Source organism: Coccinella septempunctata, chromosome 1, assembly GCF_907165205.1.
Source record: "Coccinella septempunctata chromosome 1, icCocSept1.1, whole genome shotgun sequence".
Taxonomy (NCBI): Eukaryota; Metazoa; Arthropoda; class Insecta; order Coleoptera; family Coccinellidae; genus Coccinella; species Coccinella septempunctata.
In genome coordinates this window covers 55,222,869-55,243,411 of record NC_058189.1, presented here as the reverse complement: position 1 = coordinate 55,243,411, position 20,543 = coordinate 55,222,869, and the positions used below count along the sequence as shown (strand labels likewise).

General features: G+C 33.9%; 1 protein-coding gene across 1 annotated transcript in view; it reads right to left on the bottom strand.

The window, feature by feature from the left end:
• LOC123310286 (sodium-dependent serotonin transporter) overlaps nt 1-18,361 on the bottom strand; it is a 53,881-nt gene extending 35,520 nt beyond the window's left edge. The window contains exon 1 of the mRNA XM_044893755.1: nt 18,240-18,361. The gene's annotated coding sequence lies outside the window, so the exon portion shown is untranslated. The remainder of the gene's footprint in view (nt 1-18,239) is intronic.
• Nucleotides 18,362-20,543: the final 2,182 nt, after the last annotated feature.

Below are 20,543 nucleotides of genomic sequence, written 5' to 3'. Positions count from 1 at the left end.
CATTAGCTTCAAAATAAGAAAAAACGCCACCGCGCTCGAGAATGTACACGTGACTTTTTTTTTTGCAACTTTGGCGCCCTCTCACACATTTTCGACACGCTTAAATTGTCAGATTAAGAGAATATATACTTTTCAACATGTAATTAACCACATATATCTTAATCTGACACGCTCGAGTATGTACAATGATCGTTTTTTTTTACTATTCTGACAGGCTGTCCTAGACAATTCCCCCTATATACAGGTCTAATGTTTGGTAGAGGTACTCTACAGTGTCCAAGGTATGTCTCCTTGTATTAATCTGACACGATCGAGTAAATCCCGAATTTCCCTCTTCGGCTCCCCAACTATAAGGAGAAATGGATTTTCAATTTCGTTATGTGATTTCGTTTCATATACACATTCTTTTGGAACTGTTTGAAATTTATTTTTCCCTTTCAACAAATTCTCGAAAGCAATATTTTCAAATCGGTTTCCTTCATTCTACGCATGAAACTGTCTAATTCAGGATCATCTATAAAGAGTTCATGGAGGCTTCATCAGAAAAATTCAATTATAAATCCAGTTGGCTTCGATATTCCCCATTTTTGCCCGTTGAATATCTGTTAATAACTTTCAGCCAATCTTTTATCCGCTTATCGAAAAATCCAATACGCTTATATTATAATTATCGGGAGAAAGTCCTAATTTCACAGTTTCTTTTTCTTCTTTCCGGTCAAATAGAATTCCAGGTCAATTTTACTCCGAAGAGGCAAGTTTTTCTGATGGACCTTAAATGAATATTCGATAATAAGATGGAAAATATGAAAAAGGAGCTGTTTACAATGGACCCTCTGGATCGAACTAACTATATGTCGTTTTTAAAAATTAATCAATTTTCGAACAAAAATTGCAATGTTTTTACTGGAGTCAGCGAATAACTCCTCGAAGAATTTTCATCTAAAATATTCTTTCTTTCTTATTTTCACTCATTCTAGATTATTGTTCCATTCCAACCTAAGCAAAAATTTAGCATCATTAATATCAATATTCTCCAAGAAAGGCGAAGCTTATTTTTATGTGCTGTTATTTCTTTCTAAGAATGTTAACATATAGGTAACATATGTTCATTGTTTCAGAATTTTGAAATTCCACTGAATTTATACAGTGTACCTATATATTATACACTAAATACATTATTGTATCAGAATATTACTTCATAATAAGAGATAATCGGGAATATCTTTGACAAAACCTTTCGAACGATAGGTACATATGAATTAATGATTCATACACATATTAGACTCGCCAAATATTCACTTGATGGGTTCTACTGTAAATAACTTCCACCGTTCTCACATGATTTGCCTACTCATTAGGAATCTGTCTCATTCATGGGAGAATCAAGCAGGTGGATAACTGGAGTGTCATGCACACCCACTTTCAATTTTCCTGTTGATTGCTTTTAAAATAGATTCCCCACAAAGTTTACCTTCTTTGGAAAGGCCTTTATGCAGAACGATTGAACCAATAACTATACTGGTTCACTAGCTCCCAATGAAATTGAATATTCAGTATACGCAAAGAATTTAAACAATGAGATAATAAGAAAAAATATTGTATCATGAGCGAAAACGAAGTATTGAAAATGATAATATATTATCGTAAGGACTATCTTTAACGGTATAATCTGATCAAATCGAGATAAAAGAATTATTCTGCAGAAATAAAAAATTGAATCATTATGAGAAAATATTTATTTCTACTTATATCATAATGAGAGAAGAAAAGCTTTTATAAAGTCTATGAGCCTAATGGAAATACAGGATGCACTATATATTAAATAAAGAGGATATACGATTCTTTGACACAAAAACATTACTGAGTGAAGAAAATTTTGAATATGTGACAGCAACTTTCTTTAAATGTAATGGTCTTTTTTTCCCAACAACTGAAACACAACGAATGATATAAATAATGAAGCATACAAACTGATGCTTTCGACAAATGGTGCATGATTTCGAAAGCAAAGCATTTTCTATAAACCATTTAGGTATAATAATTAGAATAATTCGTTTTGATTCATAGGTTGGAGTGAAAATCCATAGATATACTGGGTGAGTCGTTGACTCGTACAAATATTTCAACAGTAGATTCTAGAGGTCGAAGGAAGCTCTTTTTTTACCATTTTTTCCGAATCGACTCAGTTAAATAGATAGAGGGTGTTGAAAAACCTTGAAAAAAATGTTACTTCTAGTACTATGTTCTATCTCACAAAAGGTTTTATCGAATGAAATGAATGTCGGCATATAGTTTTTCATTTATTTGATTGATCTTTCGACACAAGATGATCATTTACGTACCATAAAAATACAAAAAATTCAAAGAACCCAACTCTTGAAACTAAGTTGGAGGCTATCTAATGAATATTTGAACATTGCGTAAAATAAAAATATTCCCCATATTTTCTCGTATAATGTAATAATGTTTTCGAGTAATTTTCTGTTCAAAAATCAGAAAGTACCAATTTGAAAAATTGGATACTTTGGCTAAATACAGCTCTGTTCAAAAGATCCGCAGATGTGTAGTGTCAGAGATTCAGCTAGTTATTCTGAAGGTAATTTTGTTTTTCCAGAGGTGGCACAGCTTATTATGGAAGCCTAAAATGGCTATTATCTTATCAGGGCCGAATCGAAAAAATGTTATGTAGGAAAAAAGGTTTTCTTCTTACCTCAAGAATCTACTGTTAAAATATTTGTACTACTCACCCGGTAGAAATAACAAAGCATTGAAAACGAATTTAAATTGAGTTCCACCTGAGTTTTTCCTGTGAAAAACAACCGATTCCTAATTCAATGGAAGCGAATTTAAACTTTTGAAGCATTGAATTAGATTGAAACTAAACTACGAAAGTTCACTAATAATGAAACAGGATCAATTAGCTCATTTTGGATGATAAAATGTATTATGCGTGGAATCCTGAAATCAATCACTGAACAATGAACAAATCGAATAATCTGTCCCTTATCTATAATGCGTCGCATGAAACTGGCTGATATGGCACCGCAACTTTCCAAAAAGGCAATTAAATAGATGAATTTGCCTCGCTTGGAGGGTATCCCTTATAATTAGTAACACCTGTGCCACTTTTCCCTTCTGACACACATCAACTTGTTTGATTACGAAAATCGATGCTGAGACTGAGACATCAGCAAATTAGAATTACACCATCCCCAATAACTTTCATATTGTGATAAAAAATGTCCCAGTTTTGAACGTATGTGATGGACCATTCTCTGCACAAATTAGATTTTTATACAGGATCTTTTTTTAGTGTTTGGGGTAATTTTTAATTCACTAAGAAAATTCAGTTAATGTACGAATGAAATATTTTTACAAAAAGACCGGTACATAAGAATTTTATAATTTGTAATATCAACTGGACAGAGACAACAAAGTGACTCTACTATGGGTACCAGGGCACTGTGGTGTTGAAGGAAACGAGAAAGCCGATGAACTTGCAAAAAGAGCAACAAGGTAAATACCTGCTGGACCTGAGCCTTTCTGTGTAAAGTACCAATACAAGGCAGCGGTCCAACAATGGGAGTTGAACAACAGATTGACCCCCTGGAGAAACACTCCTGGACTTACTCAGTCAAAGAAATTCGTGATGATTTCACCGAATTAATTGTATCTGCTCTATAATCGCTATCATCACCCCCTCTGAATAAGTAGATTCAGAGTTATTTGCTTGTTCATTTCTTTTCGTTCGGTACCAGTACCAAATAATTCAGTTTACCTTCAACCACCTGAAGATGCCACTGGGACAACGAAACACGTGTCGTGTTTAAAAACTCATGTAAGTGAGTATTATGTTATTCCATTTTTAGTTTGATTACGGATTTTCATCAAGTAATCTGCCAAATCAATTCAAATCAATTTGACAAATTATACCTATACTCCATTAATACTTATTTTAGCAGTCGGTTGGCCATGAAATAATTTTCTCAAGTTTATGTAACTAGAACGGAGTAAGGTTGGCACTCATAAAATGTCGTTAATGTCATAACGCCGTTGCCACAACTAATATCAATTTTTATTACGAAAATGCCTAAAGTGATTGAAAAAAGAGACAGGAATGTTCAGGAAGTGCTATTTAGAATTCAGGTCCGCTCATTCAAATAGTTATACCCTGATATTCTAAAATCCACAATACGTCAGACGGTATAGCGAACATATTCAATGTAAAAGAATAGAGAATTTATATAATGTTTCAGCTGAATCTAAATGTTCGGGTGAATTAATGCGAAAAGTTTATTACAGGATTTTCGATGAATGTCAGCGTAGAATAGGTTCCCGAAAATTTATTTTTCTATTTTCATTTGACTTGTCCTATACATTGTAAATGTCTTGAGGTACCAATAAATACCTAATCATTATTATTACATCACTGTATTAAGATGAACAGCTACAAATACGCGCCAGTTGTCCTGTTAATTGTTTATTCATGTGAAATTTTTGTTCAAAGGTGAAGTTCATCTTGACTTGAAACTTACTTTAATTCCTTTTACTTATATTGATGCAAGATGATTTTTGTTGAAGAATTTAACATTCTTGTAATTATCTGTTAATTCCTTCAGGAGATACCCATTCCCAACCACTGCATCATATGCATTTCATCTTCGGGTTAATATTTTCGAAATCTACAACTGATGTATGCAAACTTCAGCCAAAGAAGATAACGAACATTAACTCTGCTCAAGCTAGTGCATATTATGATTTTATACTGATCTCTTGTATTTTCCATGCAAAAAACTTGATTTGGTATGCCTTCAATCAGTTTGTATAAACTTCAATTATTTTCGTCACATATTTTCCGAAGAAATTCGACATTGTGATAAAATACGTAATAACAGAAACTTTTACGCAGAACGGGCAACATAGCGTTGATTTAAAACCAAAAAATGTTTTGACGAGCTTCATAACCCCACATTTTCGTACTATACAGAGTGAAATGTGTCAAATTTTCTTGATGAACCGAGTGCTAAAATAAAAGTGAATGGAGTATACCTACATTTTTTAGTTCTTCAATTTTTGCGTCGTTGTGATAATCAAATTCGTCTTATAGGATGATGTTACTTAGAAAATCTAGCTTCTATCCTAATCCAAACAATTTTCCATTAGAGGCGCCTCATCGCATGTTTCCAGGAGGAAAAATACACAAAATGACAGTGTGGAAGCGTGATGAAGGTCAAATTTCCGGATTCTCGCGGTTAGCCGCAAAATAAGGTGGGATCAATCGAATTTTATTCAGCACCATTATTCCATATTTAGGGATATCAGGAGGTTTTAATCTGAAATCAATGGCTTATACAGGCGTAACATCGCGTCATGGGATATTCACGGACGTTAGTGAGGCAGGTTATCATATATACAGATGGTCCAACGAAAACTTAACACCTAGATTTTCCGGCTTTGAAAGGAAAATGAATGGTTAGAGGGAGAACAACTTTTTCGCTCTTTGGCTCCCCCTGATTTTCATCTAAGAACTGACGCACCGGTTGAACGAAAAGAGCTAGTGCGTCATCTTGTTGGAAAATGATCGTTTGATGGTCTTCTACATTCTCCAATACTTTCACACGAGGGCAGAATGAATAGCGTTCTCCAATAGATCTAAATAAATTTAGCCAGTGAGATTTCCGGGTATAAAAAACATTCAATTTTTGGGATGCTGAGTATGCACCTCACGAAATAATCTTGGATTTTCATCTGACCAATATCTACAGTTATGCCAGTTTACAAAGCCGTTAGGGTAAAATCAACACTAGTTCGAAAAGCAGATATCGAACATGTAGTTTTGATTACCGTTAATCATTTCACCGACCACTTCACTGAACTGGAGTCGACGATCAGGATCATCCTCATTCAGTTCCTGAACCAATCCTTTCTTATAAGGATGGATGTTTTTTAATGATTTTCATTATTGACCTGCGTGAAATATCAGATACATCAGATAATTTCCTAGTACTTAAGGTCGGATCCATTGCTACATGACCTAAGACAACCACGTCCCTCGCTTCGTCTCTTTTATGACCTTCTTTTTGTTTCCGTCTGAACCAGTAGCGTCAAATTTGACAACCATTTTCACAACGTAACTGGCGGATACATTTTTTCCATGTCGTGCGTTAATTAAAGCCGCTATTCGCCCAGAGTCGTTATTTCTAACGACCTTTTTTCAACGGTATATACTATTTCAATTCTACTTCAAATTCACAATCGCTTTGGGGCATTTGTAACGTTCTTCAAAATTCACGATAGACAATGGTAAATCAAAAACATGGTCCATTTACTCTTTTGGACAAAAATTAATACATTTTTGGATGAAAAATCAACAACATTTCTACTTTTCACTGTTATTTAATTATCGATGTACAGGGTGGGCAACATTCGTTGTCTAATGAGAGGATCTCGAGAACTACAGCAGCTAGAAGAAAACGGATGACACATTTCCTAGCTCTTTTTCGGAGAAACAAAGAATGGTGAAAACCGCAGCCTCCTACGATACTTCGTTTTTGAGTTTCACACTTTCGTAAAGTTCTCATAACTTTTTTGTCTTTGAAGTTAGAAATCTGAAACTTGAACCTTCTACAGGCACTTTTTCACGTAGAATCCACTGACGACCTCAAAATATTTTTTCATTTCGAATCATTAGGTGAACTTTCATTTTTTCAAATGCAAACTTTCATTGAATTTGTTATTTTTGAATTGGAAAAAATATCTTGTGTCAGTAGATTCTACGTATGAAAGTGCCTAAGAAGGTTCAAGTTTCAGATCTGTAACTTCAAAGACAAAAAAGTTATGAGAACTTTTCGGAATCGTCAAAATCTCAATTTTTGTTTATGACTCGAAATCTAAAAATGATGTCCTCAGATTTGGATTAGTCAGGAAAAAAGAGCTCGAGAATGTGTCATCCGCTTTCTTCTAGCTGCTATATAGTTCTCGAGTATTTTTCTCACCCTGTATATCTTGAAGCGAAATTTTAGATACTCAATATATGATATACGATCTTACGTTATAGGGTGATTTTCTATATTTTCATTTTAAAATGAAATCGGAAAATCGAGGGGTTAAACTTTCGTCGGACCAGCCTGTATATGAATTGATGGAAGAGTTCCTCATAATTTGTAATCTCTGAGCTAACTTTCAGATGCGAAACTTTCAGGCTATAAAAGCGAGAGGTAAATAGTGCCTTATTTGAAATTTCATATTTCCCATGGTGAAAAAATGAGCTGGTTTCTAGAAACCATGTATTTTTTCCAAATTTGAGACGAGAATTGCCTCAAAGACTTGGACGTGCTCCCTAAATGAAGAATTCTTGGTCGACCTCAATTCTGTATGTCCTTTCTTAAGCACGAAGGAAAAGAAATAGAGAAAAATCCGATGTATAGTTTCGGAGTTATAAGCAGGTGATTTTCATTATTTGTCCCAACCAAACTATCTAATAGAATTAAAACTTGGAAACTATTTCTGAAGTACCGATTCAAAAACTACAAAATTCAGGGATCTCATCACTGGAAGAACAAAAAAAAAATCTTTTCAGAAAGTTGGCTACTCATCACTTTCCGCTGAGATCTCGTATTCATGTAGAGCATCGATAAAACAAATTTCCTTTTAATCCTAAGTATTAAGTTTCATTTAACTCATATTCATATTACCTTACAAATGTTGTTTTATTCGTAGTAATGAATCAGTGGATTGAATATATTTCATTTGATTTCGAAAAGAACATTTCAATTTTCCAACCAAAATAAGGCTAAGACTAAGAATTAATTTCTGAATGCACTGTCTTTTCCAGATAAAATATTTCTTCATCATCTCAGTGTGTTCAAAATAGTGTTTATATTAAGAGCTTCATGCAGAATTTTTACCGAGTTGCAGATATTATTCTGTAAGAAAGCCATTATGAAGTCCAAAATGATCACTGTTTCCTTCTACTTGAAAAAAATTTACGGTTACATATTTAATACAATGAACACGCGTAGCAGATGATTTCTCGTATCATCTTGTATTACAAATTCGCGTTGAACTAATGTAATTTTTCGCATTTAAATCTCATTTGCGGTAAGCACAACATGACAGGTTATGGCTTCAACATATCAATATGCGATAATAATTTCATTGTTTGAATTGCAAGTGTTGAACAAAGGGTGAGGTTATAAGTATCAAGAAATTCAATTTGGATAATTTATTTGAATTTGGGGTATTTTAATGATACTGCATGATAAAGTACATATATTATTCCTTATGAAAACTCCTTTAGAAAGCTGTGTTGAACGAAATTATCGAAAAGAGTCGAAAAATTTTAGGATCTCTTACTCAATATTGATTCTCGAATATCTAGTTTTTTGACCGACTATCAGTAGCTGAGGACAATTGGGGATCTAGAAACATGTATGAAAATTGAAACAAAAATAAATTTTAGCGGTATATCATTTTTGTTTCCCCATATATGCAAGAAAGTTTGACCAAAAAAATTACTTCATTTTATTATTTATTTAATATAAATTTAATTTTTTTTGAGTGAAGTCCAAATAACCCTAGGAATGCATAGACGGATTAAGTTTGAGCTAGAATACATTACGAAAGTTTTTTGATACCGTAGATTCGAGTGACTTGGGACGATTGTTGAATTCAACTTGTCATATTTTCAAACTGGTGACCTAGTTTTATCTGAAAAAGAGGTTCGAATATGCGTTATGACTCAGACTATTGATTGGGATATATACCAAGCTTCAGAAGTCGGATATAAATTTTGAAAAAAATAAAATATACTTGTTCCAAGTCACCCACCGATTTGGGAGGCTTGGGACACAATTTAAAATCTATTGATTTCTCAACTCTCAAATGAAAAAGGTGACTTGGGACGGTGTATAGTTTTGAAAAATTAGAATTTGTGATTATATAGTTGAAATTCGGTTAGGAAATTGAATAATCAACCCCTCTATTACATCGAAAGTAAATATATTGCTACTCAAATGTAAAAAAACTAAACAAAACAAGGAACTTAGATTTCTTTCATTCTTTGGTGATTTCTTTGTGGAAATATCGTAAATAATAATATCCTGCGAAAAATCGGTATATTTTCTGCTGCCAATGCGTCGCTTGTATCTATTATATTGTCCCAAGTCAACCTATGAACCAAAAAAAAAAAAATAAATGAGATCCGTGTTGCCGTTTGATTTGTAAACAACCTTGTTTCACGACATAACTAATATCCCACGTATCCAGAAAAAAATTACACATGCCCAAAGTGAAACACATGTACAGGACAAAGTATAAGGGCCATAAAAAAACGCTTTCACTCTCCTGAATTCGTTAATTTTTCCTGTCAATTCAAACGCTCTGGTCACGGCAAACTCAACAGGAATTAATTGTTAAACTACCCGAAAAGACGCTACACCATCTTATAAGTTTGTCCCTTTACTCATACATGGTCGCGAAGTTGTTCGCGATTGAAACTTGGAATTTTTAACTGAAAAAAAATGTATATTAAACCAGCTTTCACGAATAAATCAAAAATTAACGTTTTATCGGACAATTTGTAACAAATAAAATTGTAGATATTTGAAAAACAAAAAAATTGTTTTCATGAACTATACGGCAATGTAAACATGAGATATGACTCATATAGGTACTTAAAAAGGGAAAATGATACAGAAAATACTCTACATGCATTAGTTTGTTCAACTTCTCCTGCAATTGCAAAGTCTTGGGTTTGCTTCGAAAAAAATATAAGAAGATGGCAAACAAACTCTTTTTTTTTAACATGACTCTTCAATATGAAGTAAATCCCCCCACTCTGCTACCTAACCACCTCGTCATGAATAAAAGCATCGTTTATTTCACTTGATTTAATACTTACTGCCAAATGAATACCAACAGGAGTGGCCCTCTAAATAAATCAGGTCTCCACCTACATAACATTGACTGAGTGGAATTAAAAGTTGAATCGACCCTTGCTTTCGTTTACCGTCATCTCAATGCGAAGCAGTGGAAATTAATTGTAGAAACCAGAAGACGAGTCAACAGTTAGGGGCAGTAAATCCTAGTTGAATAGTAGAATACTTATTCAACGTTACTTCAGCGCTACTTAGGGCAAATATTTGCCAACTTACTGTCACAGTCTGCCAAGAAAATTGAGAATCCAGCAGTGGAGATGCTCGATGAGTCGTACGATGAAGTGAGACAGGTATTTGAAGTTTTGTGAAGGAGCAATGTGTAAATGCTAGTTTCTAGGAAGGTCGAGATGAAAAGGATACAAGAGTCAAGTTTCAGAGCTGTTTATTGTGGAATCATGCAAACAACGACCCATCTCAAGCTAGTGTCTTTTCCACTCATTACTCATTTGAGAAACAAATAAATTTTTGTTGATGTATGTCAACGATTTGCCATAAAAAAGTGGAAGGGCACATCAAAAATGACCTGCTATGCAGTACGCCTCATATCTGTGTTTCTTTAGTAATGGGAAGAATGAAAGTTTCCTTGGAACACCCTATATAGCAATAAGCATTATTTTTGGTAATAGTGATCCTAGTAACAGTGCAGTTTATTGCTCCTTCAATCATAAATTACAATATAATATGTACATTCAAGTTTCTCTTTATTTTTCAATCACCACTTTTATTCCTATGGAAGATATGCAACTGAAAAACAATATCGTGAAAGGTTTTTGCAAAAGCTCATTTATGTTGTAATTGATAATATTTGAGCCCTACGTATAACCACTCAGGTATGATTAATCAACTCTATTCTGGAACACATTTCCAATAAAAGGTGCATTTACATGCATTATAATTGATTTTCATTACTTGTATCGCTAAACATAGAAATAGGGCTTTATAGGTATGTTCAGGCTTAGGATGTGATTCAATGGGGGGCATTATTTTATTAGTACAAAATTTCGCATCGAACAATTTAATGCTATGAGGCCGGTGTAGGCAAAATTGTTTGTGCCTTCATTTTATGGACATCGTTATTGGAATCATGGTTCAGACTGCGTCCATGCATGATTGCTTCCACATAAACATCCCAACGATCGTTTCGAATTTTTAAAAACTGGCGAATTTGGTATAGCATCGGAATGAAGCAATATGAAGTTTTTTCGATGAAATTTTAACCAGTTAGCAATGATTTGCTCTGTGTATTTTGGAATAGAACCCATGATTTCTGATTTATTTATCGTCCAAAGTCTACAATATTTCTCATTATTAGTTTGAGTTCACAGAGTTACTGAACCAATACACGTGTTTCGCTATTACTGTAGCATTTTCAGATAGATGAGGGTAAACTGTGAAAGCGAAATAAGTGTAATGGAAATAACTCATGTAAATGAAAATAATGTGCCCAATTCAGTTTTTTAGTTAAATGATAGATTTTCATTGAGTATCGGCAATATCAATTCAATATTAGTCTAAGGCCCGGTACTTTCACGTGCGAATAACTAAATTTATTCCATAGATAAGTCCCTTATTCCTTATTCTTAGGATAAGTAAAAATGCTGTCCTTTCACTTTCAGATAGTGTTATTCATCGAATAAATCTGTCATTGAAACTCGTTAATTAGATTTTATTTGTCATAGATCGAATGTCGGTACGTCATTATTGGTTGAATTTTTTAGATTCTGGATGTATGGTTATTCTTTGTGTGATTTTCACGAAATATTTGGTTTCTAGTTGGAATTATGACAATTTCTACAATGCAGTGTCTTATTTTACATTAATCAGTGAAAAGTAGTATACCGTGTTTTCATAGAATTGTTATTCGGCGAATAGTTTCATCTGAAAGCACCGAAATAAGATATCATTCAGATAGGAAATTATTTGACAGATACATTGAATGAAATTTACTCGAAGGTGAAAGTACCGGGCCTAAGTTATACCTTAGGCCTACATTACCTACTATTACTAATATTACCTATTATTTTTTATTCATCAGAAAACATCGAATTTGATATTCCACCGAAGATGTGGATTGGCATTCCGAAAAAATATCATAAAAATTCTCAACTTCGGATGTTAAGAATTCCTATGTTCCTATGTCAAAGCATAGGACGATGCATAAAACGGAAATAAACAGAGCGCGACACTAAGGCAGTGGCGTTAAATTGAAAAATTCCATATTTCCTATTTATTCGTACTGAAAATTGATGTGACACTGATGTCCAAATCAACTGTCTTAAATGTGATTGGCTACTTTAAGCAACTATCTCACTCCAGTCTTTGGAATGTTTATTTTCCATTCCATGTATCTATGTTTCAAGGTGAAAACAGGCATTAGGGTAAATTGAAATGCAAATTTCTTTACAAGAGTAACGACTATTGGTTCAATGGTCGTATCGTGATATCTTTGGCTGGTCACACTTGTGTTCTGCAAAACAAACAGCTCAAACCATATGATACAAGGTTTGTACTGCTTTCGTACACGTTTCTGTCAATCTCTTCCTTCTCCCAATTGATTTTATGAAACATTCTTTCCTTACAAAGATAACGAAGGCACAACCAAGCGACAATAATTCGATGGGATATCATCTTGTAATAATTCCTTTCAAGGCAGCATCCCATCTGATAATTTCCTCGAAGTCTATATCCATGAAACGATTGGTCGTAATCCAGGCACACGTCCTGCTTTGTCTGCTCATCTGCTCACCCAGATTGAGATACAACGATGATACATCCCCTATGCCTAGCAGATTATTTCACTTCGTCTATTTTCTGAACTGCCGGAATCTACATCCTACTTCCAGGTACACCGGATTGCTGTTCCATCTCATCTCGGCTGTTTTGTTCGGAATCTGATAAAATGACCACAATATTTATTTTCAATCCCGCTTTATTTTCAAAGCGGACGCGAATTATTCGTGTAAGGGGACGGGAGAAGTTTGTACAGAGGTCCTTTTGTTGTTTATCCGGTCAGTAGAGAATTCTGTTGGTTTACTGAATCGAGCACACGAAAAAAATATTATCCGATCAAATTCTTATAGTTCGATAGTTCAGCCTGGATTATACTACTTTGTATGCATGATAAAATTTGAGGAGATAATATTGTCTGAGTGACCAGAGAATGCCACATATGTTTTAAACAGAATTGGGCATAAATCTGAAATTAAATTGATATTTCTTCAGCCAATAACTCAAAATGAAAACGCGGAATCCCATCAATTGATATTGAAAGTTTTATAATCATAACCAAAAACAAAGTATGAACAATAGATAAATTACTTACTTCTCCCTCCAACTGAAAAAAAATTAATCAATAAAGCAAAACTTTAGGGTTGTTATTATACTATTGATGCGAAAGATTTTGACTTGTAGCTCCTGATGCAAATTAAAGGGAGTATTTCATTATTTTTTATCGAATATATGCGATAATTCAATAAAGCGGAATTTGACAGATAACGATAAAGTAACTGTTACTTTTTTTAAACAGAGATATCATTTTTCCGAAATTTGGTCGCAAAGAAGTGAAAATTTTCAATATAGAATATGAATTCGAAAAAGAAAATTTAATAGGTACACAATATTTTTGTTTTATTTTAGATAAGTCTCTTAAGTCAATCTAAAAATGGTTATTTCCATGAAATCTCAGAATCTTTACATATTAATTCACAGGACAGCCATAATATATTGCAAAAATTAAATCTTTATAAAAATTATTAAGAATAATCAATGCGTTAATGATTGGAGTTAAATCATGTGAATAATTCACAGTTATTTCGTTTATTTTTTCCTCATCATACTGTGATGGAATAATTTCATTGAAAATTACTTAATTTCAAAAAAAAGTGCTACAGTTCGCAGAATTTGGATGAAACGTCTAATTTCTCCTGAAAGGGTTTTCACTCTCTGTTTCCATGGAAACGCTCATTTTTTTGTATAAATACATATATTATATAGAAAACGAAGTTATATATTTTCATGAGTATCTGTATATTATCTCAGTTGCAGAAAAAGTTTTATATTCATTATTCTTGGAGCATTTTGGCAAACTTTCCATTCCATAGCATAACTAAAAATTTTAATTTTATCTAGCATTGACCACATTAATTCGATATTTTAAAAATTATCAAATGTATTGTGAGAAATTTTTAACAAATTTCCTCATTTTCTCTTCATTCTTTCATCACTATTTCCATCTCCATATATGAACTACTTTCAATAGTCATTCAATTAATTGGAAAATCGAATGAATGCAAATAATTATACAATGAAACTGGATTGCTCTCGGAATTGATTAAAATTTGAAATCAATTGTCCATTTATTCAACAACCATTAAACTCGAGAGAGCAAGTTGTGTTTATATTTGACATTTTCAATAATGAACTTTGATGAAACAAAGTTAATTTTTACCACGCCCATATTCGGAATTTAAAAGTATAAAGTATATATATTATGCAATTTGTATTTTACAAAAGCAAAATAGACTCGGAACCGTCAAATTTTGGGATGATATTTGAACTGATATTTTCATTCGCAACTTTCACTCTTTCATTATCAATCACTGCTTACTACAAAGAATATATTATCTTCGTTATCAGTCCCCTATCAAAGTTGCAATATGGCGTATGCGCTGGTCCAACAATATTTTTGTCGGTGTGCCTCTGATAGATTGTAAAATACGCAACGAATCCTTTATTTTGTTCGAACAATTGTTATAGTATCTACTGGACTTAAATTGTCCAAAGAGTACCCATGTGAAATGCTCCAGTTAGAAGATTTTGTATGTTTGATTATCGTTAAATGACCTTCAATCTAATTTAGAGAATTATATTTTGGCTTCATAGGATATATGATCTAAAGATACGGTTAATGAAATAGATCAAGAAATGGGAGATATTAACATCATGTTAATGCAGGTAGAACCGTACTGATGAAGAGGATTTCATTTTTTTAAGGGGGTGAATGAAAGGACACTCATGATCCTTGTCGGAAAACAGCAGATATAAATGTTTTGTTTCGTTCATACCTCCCATTAACTTAGATTATATTGGTCTTGGAACGACCCATATAAGGGTGGAACCTCATCACGTCAAATAGTAGTCAAGGTGCAATGGGATTCGTGATTTCCTTTTTCCTTACAATGAGACATTTTCATGCTTCCATTCCTTAGGGAAAAACTACATGATGTCTAAAGATTTTTAAATGATACATGGTGATAGATTCGGAAGGTTTCAAATCTAAAAACTGTATTATCATTCTGAAATGATGTAATTACAAGTTGTTATGAGAGCTCTCAAAATTCTCACAGTTCGCATTTTAAACATGTAGATCCCAGGCCCGGATCTACGATTTTTTCTGACCGGGGCAAATATTCATGATGGCGCCCCCCCCTCTTCTAAGGTTCGTAGGAAAAAAAATCTAATTGCATATTCGTCATCACTTTCAACCCGAGTTATTTTTTTCAATAGTTCGAGTTCGTATAGATTACGAATATGCAATTAGATTTTTCCTAAGATGAGTACTTTGGGAAAAAATCACTCATATTTTTTTCCCATTGTTCCATCAAAAGATATTTTTTCTCATTGTTCCATTAAAAGTTATTCTTTTTCCAAAATACTCCCAAAAATTGCATAAATAGAAAAAAATTAAAAAGTTTGTATTTACAAGAATGTCGTTTGCAACCCGCCATCGTCTATCGTTTTTACCCGCGCTTCATGAACGAAATTATTCCGAACAAAAATTTATTTTTGTAACTACATATATCGACCCGGATCATTTTACATATAAATTCAAGGTAGATCACGAATATGCAATTAGATTTTTGGAGGATCAGTATTTTGAGGAATAAATCACTTTCAGTGCAAAATTTCGGAAATATTGGTCAACTTTGAGGATATGTAGCAGCTAGAAAAAAGGCACTAGTCATATGCTGCTTTTTAGGTGATGAATTGGTTCTTTGCAAATATAAAAATCCACACTTCATTCATCTATCTCGAACGGTTAAGATTTTATGAATTTTTCCGCGAAGGTCCAAAATTTCCGATTTTCCATCGACCATAACTTGAAAAGTATTTTTTTTTTAAATATCTGTTTGCATATTCGTGTTCTACGCCCTCGAATTAGTGTACAGAATGAATTCGGTTTTGATCGGAGACCAAAAATATTCTTCAGAAAACCGCCCACTTTGTATATATTTCATTTTGTGAAAACATTTAAAAAAAACTCAATTTCGTGAAACTTTTGTAAAAAACATTTTTTTGTACCTCTCTTAGTAACAAAGTTAAAGGGGGGCTCAAATTATGGTGGAAAACTCGGTACATCTATGGAAAATTGTTTTTACTAAGGCATAGATTACGAATATGCAAACAGAATTATGCTGAAAGGATTAGTTTTTATGTTATGGTCTATAGAAAATCGGAAATTTTGGGCCTTAGTTCCAGATGAGAAGGCGATGAGTCGGCAATTCCCCAGGCAAAACAATTACTGCTTGCGACGCAGTGTAAACATATCAGATCTTTCAACCTATTTCACCCAAGTGTGGCGGTCATTCGTAGATGACTGAATAATATGCAGTTAATTGATCCCTCATTGATTTTAAATATTTTAGGCATAGTGATGGTTTATCATGTTTCCATTCTACAGTTTCCATTTTAGCACTAGGAAATTAATTTTTTCCGAGAAAATCAAAAGTAAAAAAATTTCAACCTCTGGTTGATTTTGGCGCCCCCTTAGGCTGGCGCCCGGGGCAAGCGCCCCGCTTGCCCCCCCCCTAGATCCGGGCCTGGTAGATCCTGAACAAAAAAATTGAGATTTTAAGATTTGAAAATTGAAGTCTGCATTATAATAAAATTACATTTTTGAAACTGTTCGTGCTGGGCTCTTGAAGTTTTCCAAATAATATTCAATTATAATACTTTCTACTTCGTGAGTTATGTCCTTTTTAGTATTTGGGGAATTTATATTAAATGTTACAGTACTCAAAAATTCCATCTGTGCTCAAAAGAGACAGTATGGAGTAGATGTAAGATCGTACTGTAACTAGAGGAGCTAAATACCAAGGTTTTTACTAAGATGAGTTATTCAACCACTACAGGTGTTTAGCTATCACATAGCATCTTCAGGTGGGGGTGAAGGCTTCGGTCTTGTCCTTGTCATGTAATTTTTTGCTTCACTTTTCATTCGCAACCTACTACGTTTTCTTATAATTATAATTATTTTTCATCCAAGATCTAATCAAACATACAAAATTATTTGCTGATCATCATCGTAAATCAATCGAAATATATAGAACCGAAATAATTCAATTCTTTAATTTTATCAACATTGGATGAAATATTTTTAAGTTGATCAAAAATTTTGTTTGAAGAAAAATGTGGCTTGGTTTTCGTATCATGTTTTTCTCAAAAATCACACAAGCTGTTCTGAAATACTTGACTACATGACAGTGAATTTCAAACAGTATACCATACATTTAAATGTCCAAAAACCAAAATAGAACGAACATAGCTAATCTATGCTTATACAAACCCATGTCAAACCATGCATCAAGTGTTATGAAATACAGGGCGTTGAATTTTCTTCTGTCGAAAGAAGCAGAATATTTCCAACCGTTAAACATAATTTATAAGAGCAAATTTCGTTCTTTGAAATCTACATTTTTCATGTATATTGAAGTTTGAAATAATTACAATATAATTACAGGATTAATTCTGACATTCTATAATGTTTAATTCAAAACCCTCTTTGAAGCCAACTGCTATATGTTATAATCACTTTGGAATAATAATCCTGTATAAGTATATTGGTTTGGTATTCAATCTAAATAAGCATGAGTTCATGCATTCACTCAAGAATTTACTCAGAAAACGGTATACGTATAACTCCGAACGGAATGGCGGGAAGGCAAAAAATAAAAAGAAAGCATCTAAGAATTTTTCATCATGTAACGTGTACTACCTACGATTCGGGTTTTCAGTTAGGGGCAGTTAAAAAGTATACTCGACCTGTAAAAATATGTAATACATGAATTGTTCTGAATATAATATCATTTTCATTGATTCTTAGAAAAGTATTAAATTCAAAAATAAACTAATTTAAGGTGATGTTTACTTATCCACACACCGCCTCTTGTTCAAACTATAAAATATATAGTTTCATCTACAGGTGAAATTTTTCATTTTTGTTGCCCTAGGGTTTTCCACTTCAGGAAGCTTTTTGTAATATAAAAGTGACGTTCAATAATTTAGAAAGAAAAACCAACTTACCTTTTAATGTTCTCGTATTTTGTCAGGTGGCATGCTATTTGCTCTCAAAAAAAGTTGTTATGGCTCAGCAGCCGTTCTCGGGTCCCGAAGAATTGCTGTTGGGAACAAACCGTTCGGGACTTCACCAACCACTGGCGGGAAACGAAATCCACGTCCGCTTTTAACTTGTTCCACGCGCTCCCATCCCTGTACTCGCTTGCACATGGTGCGTGGTGGAATCTGGAATCATGCTAAATATTGTTTGATTCCAGATTCCACTCTCAGATTATACAGGGTGAGTGTTTGACTCGTACAAATATTTAAGCAGTAGATTCTTGAGGTCAAGAGTAACATGTTTTTTCTTTACCATTTTTTCCGAATCGGCTCGGTTTGAAAGATACAGGCTGTTGAGAAACCAAAAAAAAATTTATAGGTCTATCTCACAAACGATTTCATCGAATGAAAATATAAATTTTTCAGATAAATGTTTTCGAACACAAGATATCACCCACGTCTTCCAGTTTTCTCATTATGACCATTAAAAGTACCATAAAAATACCAAAAATTCAAAGAACCCAACACTTGAAAATAAAGTTGGACGCTTTCAAATGAATATAGGTATATATGTATTCGAACGTATTTTAAAATAAAAGTATTCTTCATATCATCTCGTATAAGCGACGTTTTCGAGTAATTTGATGTTCAAAAATTAAAAAGTACCTATCTGTGACTTTTGAAAAATTCGGTACTTTGGCTGAATACAACTCTGTTTAAGAGATCTATTAAAATATTTGTACGATTCAAAGACTCACACCCTCGATGTAACTCAGTTAACTGGAAGTTTGACTCTTGATCTATTATACATACATATGCATAGATGGGTATGCAGGGTCATCAAGGATCTATACAGCCTACATCGATCTAAGTAAGGCGTTCGATTCGGTGAATCGGAGAGCGCTATGGAAAATCATGGGACGCCTTGGAGTACCCGAAAAATTCTTAGCGGTGTGTAAAAGCTTTCATACCAACAACACCGCTAGAATACAGCATAATGGCTCTACAACCGACTATTTCTTAACCAACTCTGGAGTAAAACAAGGCTAAGTGTTAGCAGCGCCTATTTACTGTTCAATATTTTCGCCATAGCTGTCTCGATAATTGCTGACATGAGTATGTCTGTAAGAGGTGTTGGAATAAGATTAAGATTTGATGGAGGCCTATTTAACCTGAAGCGCCTCAGAGCAAAAACCCGTTCAAAGTTTATCACGGAACTTCAATATGCAGACGACTGCACACTTATCGCTCTAGCAGCCCAGAGGATCTACAGATAATGCTGGACACCTATAAACATATATACGAAGCTTTAGGCCTCAGACTCAATAATGACAAAACCAAAATCCTAGTATATAAGTCCGCCAGAAAGCCTTCAAACACAGCCTGAAGAATGAAACTCTGGAACACAACAACTCTGGACCAAGACAGCTGTTTACAAAGCAAGTGGTTCTCCCAACGCTTCTTTACGGAAGCGAAAGCTGGACACCCTACAGGAGACATATTAAACAGCTTGAACAAACGCAACAACGTCATCTAAGACAAATATTGCACATCAGATGGTTCCACAAGTTTTAAATGCAGAAGTCTTGCAGCGCTCGAGTTGTATAACAATTGAGACTCAAGTAAAGAGGGCCCGGCTCAGATGGAGCGGCCACATTCGGAGGATGCAATACACAAGACTTCCCAAAATAGCTCAGTATGGCGAATTGACAGAGGGAGCCCGGAAACCAGGAGGTCAGTATAAGCGGTTTAAGGATACACTACATCAATCCCTAAAATCAGTTTAATGCCAATCATAATTGGGAACAACAAGCGTTAGACAGGTCACAGTAGAGGTTTATGGTGCACAGTTAATGGAGACTCGAGAAGAATACAGCGGCGGCCAGATCTGGTTGGTGACTATCCATGGAAGGATCTGTAGGTCACGGTTGGGTCTCTTCAGTCATAGGAGGGCACACAGTCGCAATTAGCCCTAAGGAATTATAAGTTTGTTCTTTTTTTTGTCGTTTTGCATATTTATTCCCGGTAACGGGATACAGCAATGGAATGAATGGATGACAGGGTCATATTATTCCTGAGCCTCAAAATAATATATATATCAGGAATTCGAATCTGCGAAATTGATTTCCATTCATTCCTACTGTTTTTTAGTTATGACAACGTACCTAATTTCACTTATGAAGGTTACTTGAATCTCGTTCTTATTCATGGCGAGTGTATGATCGTGTTGTTGAAAAATTATTATACTTACTCTTCATTGAGACATATCCT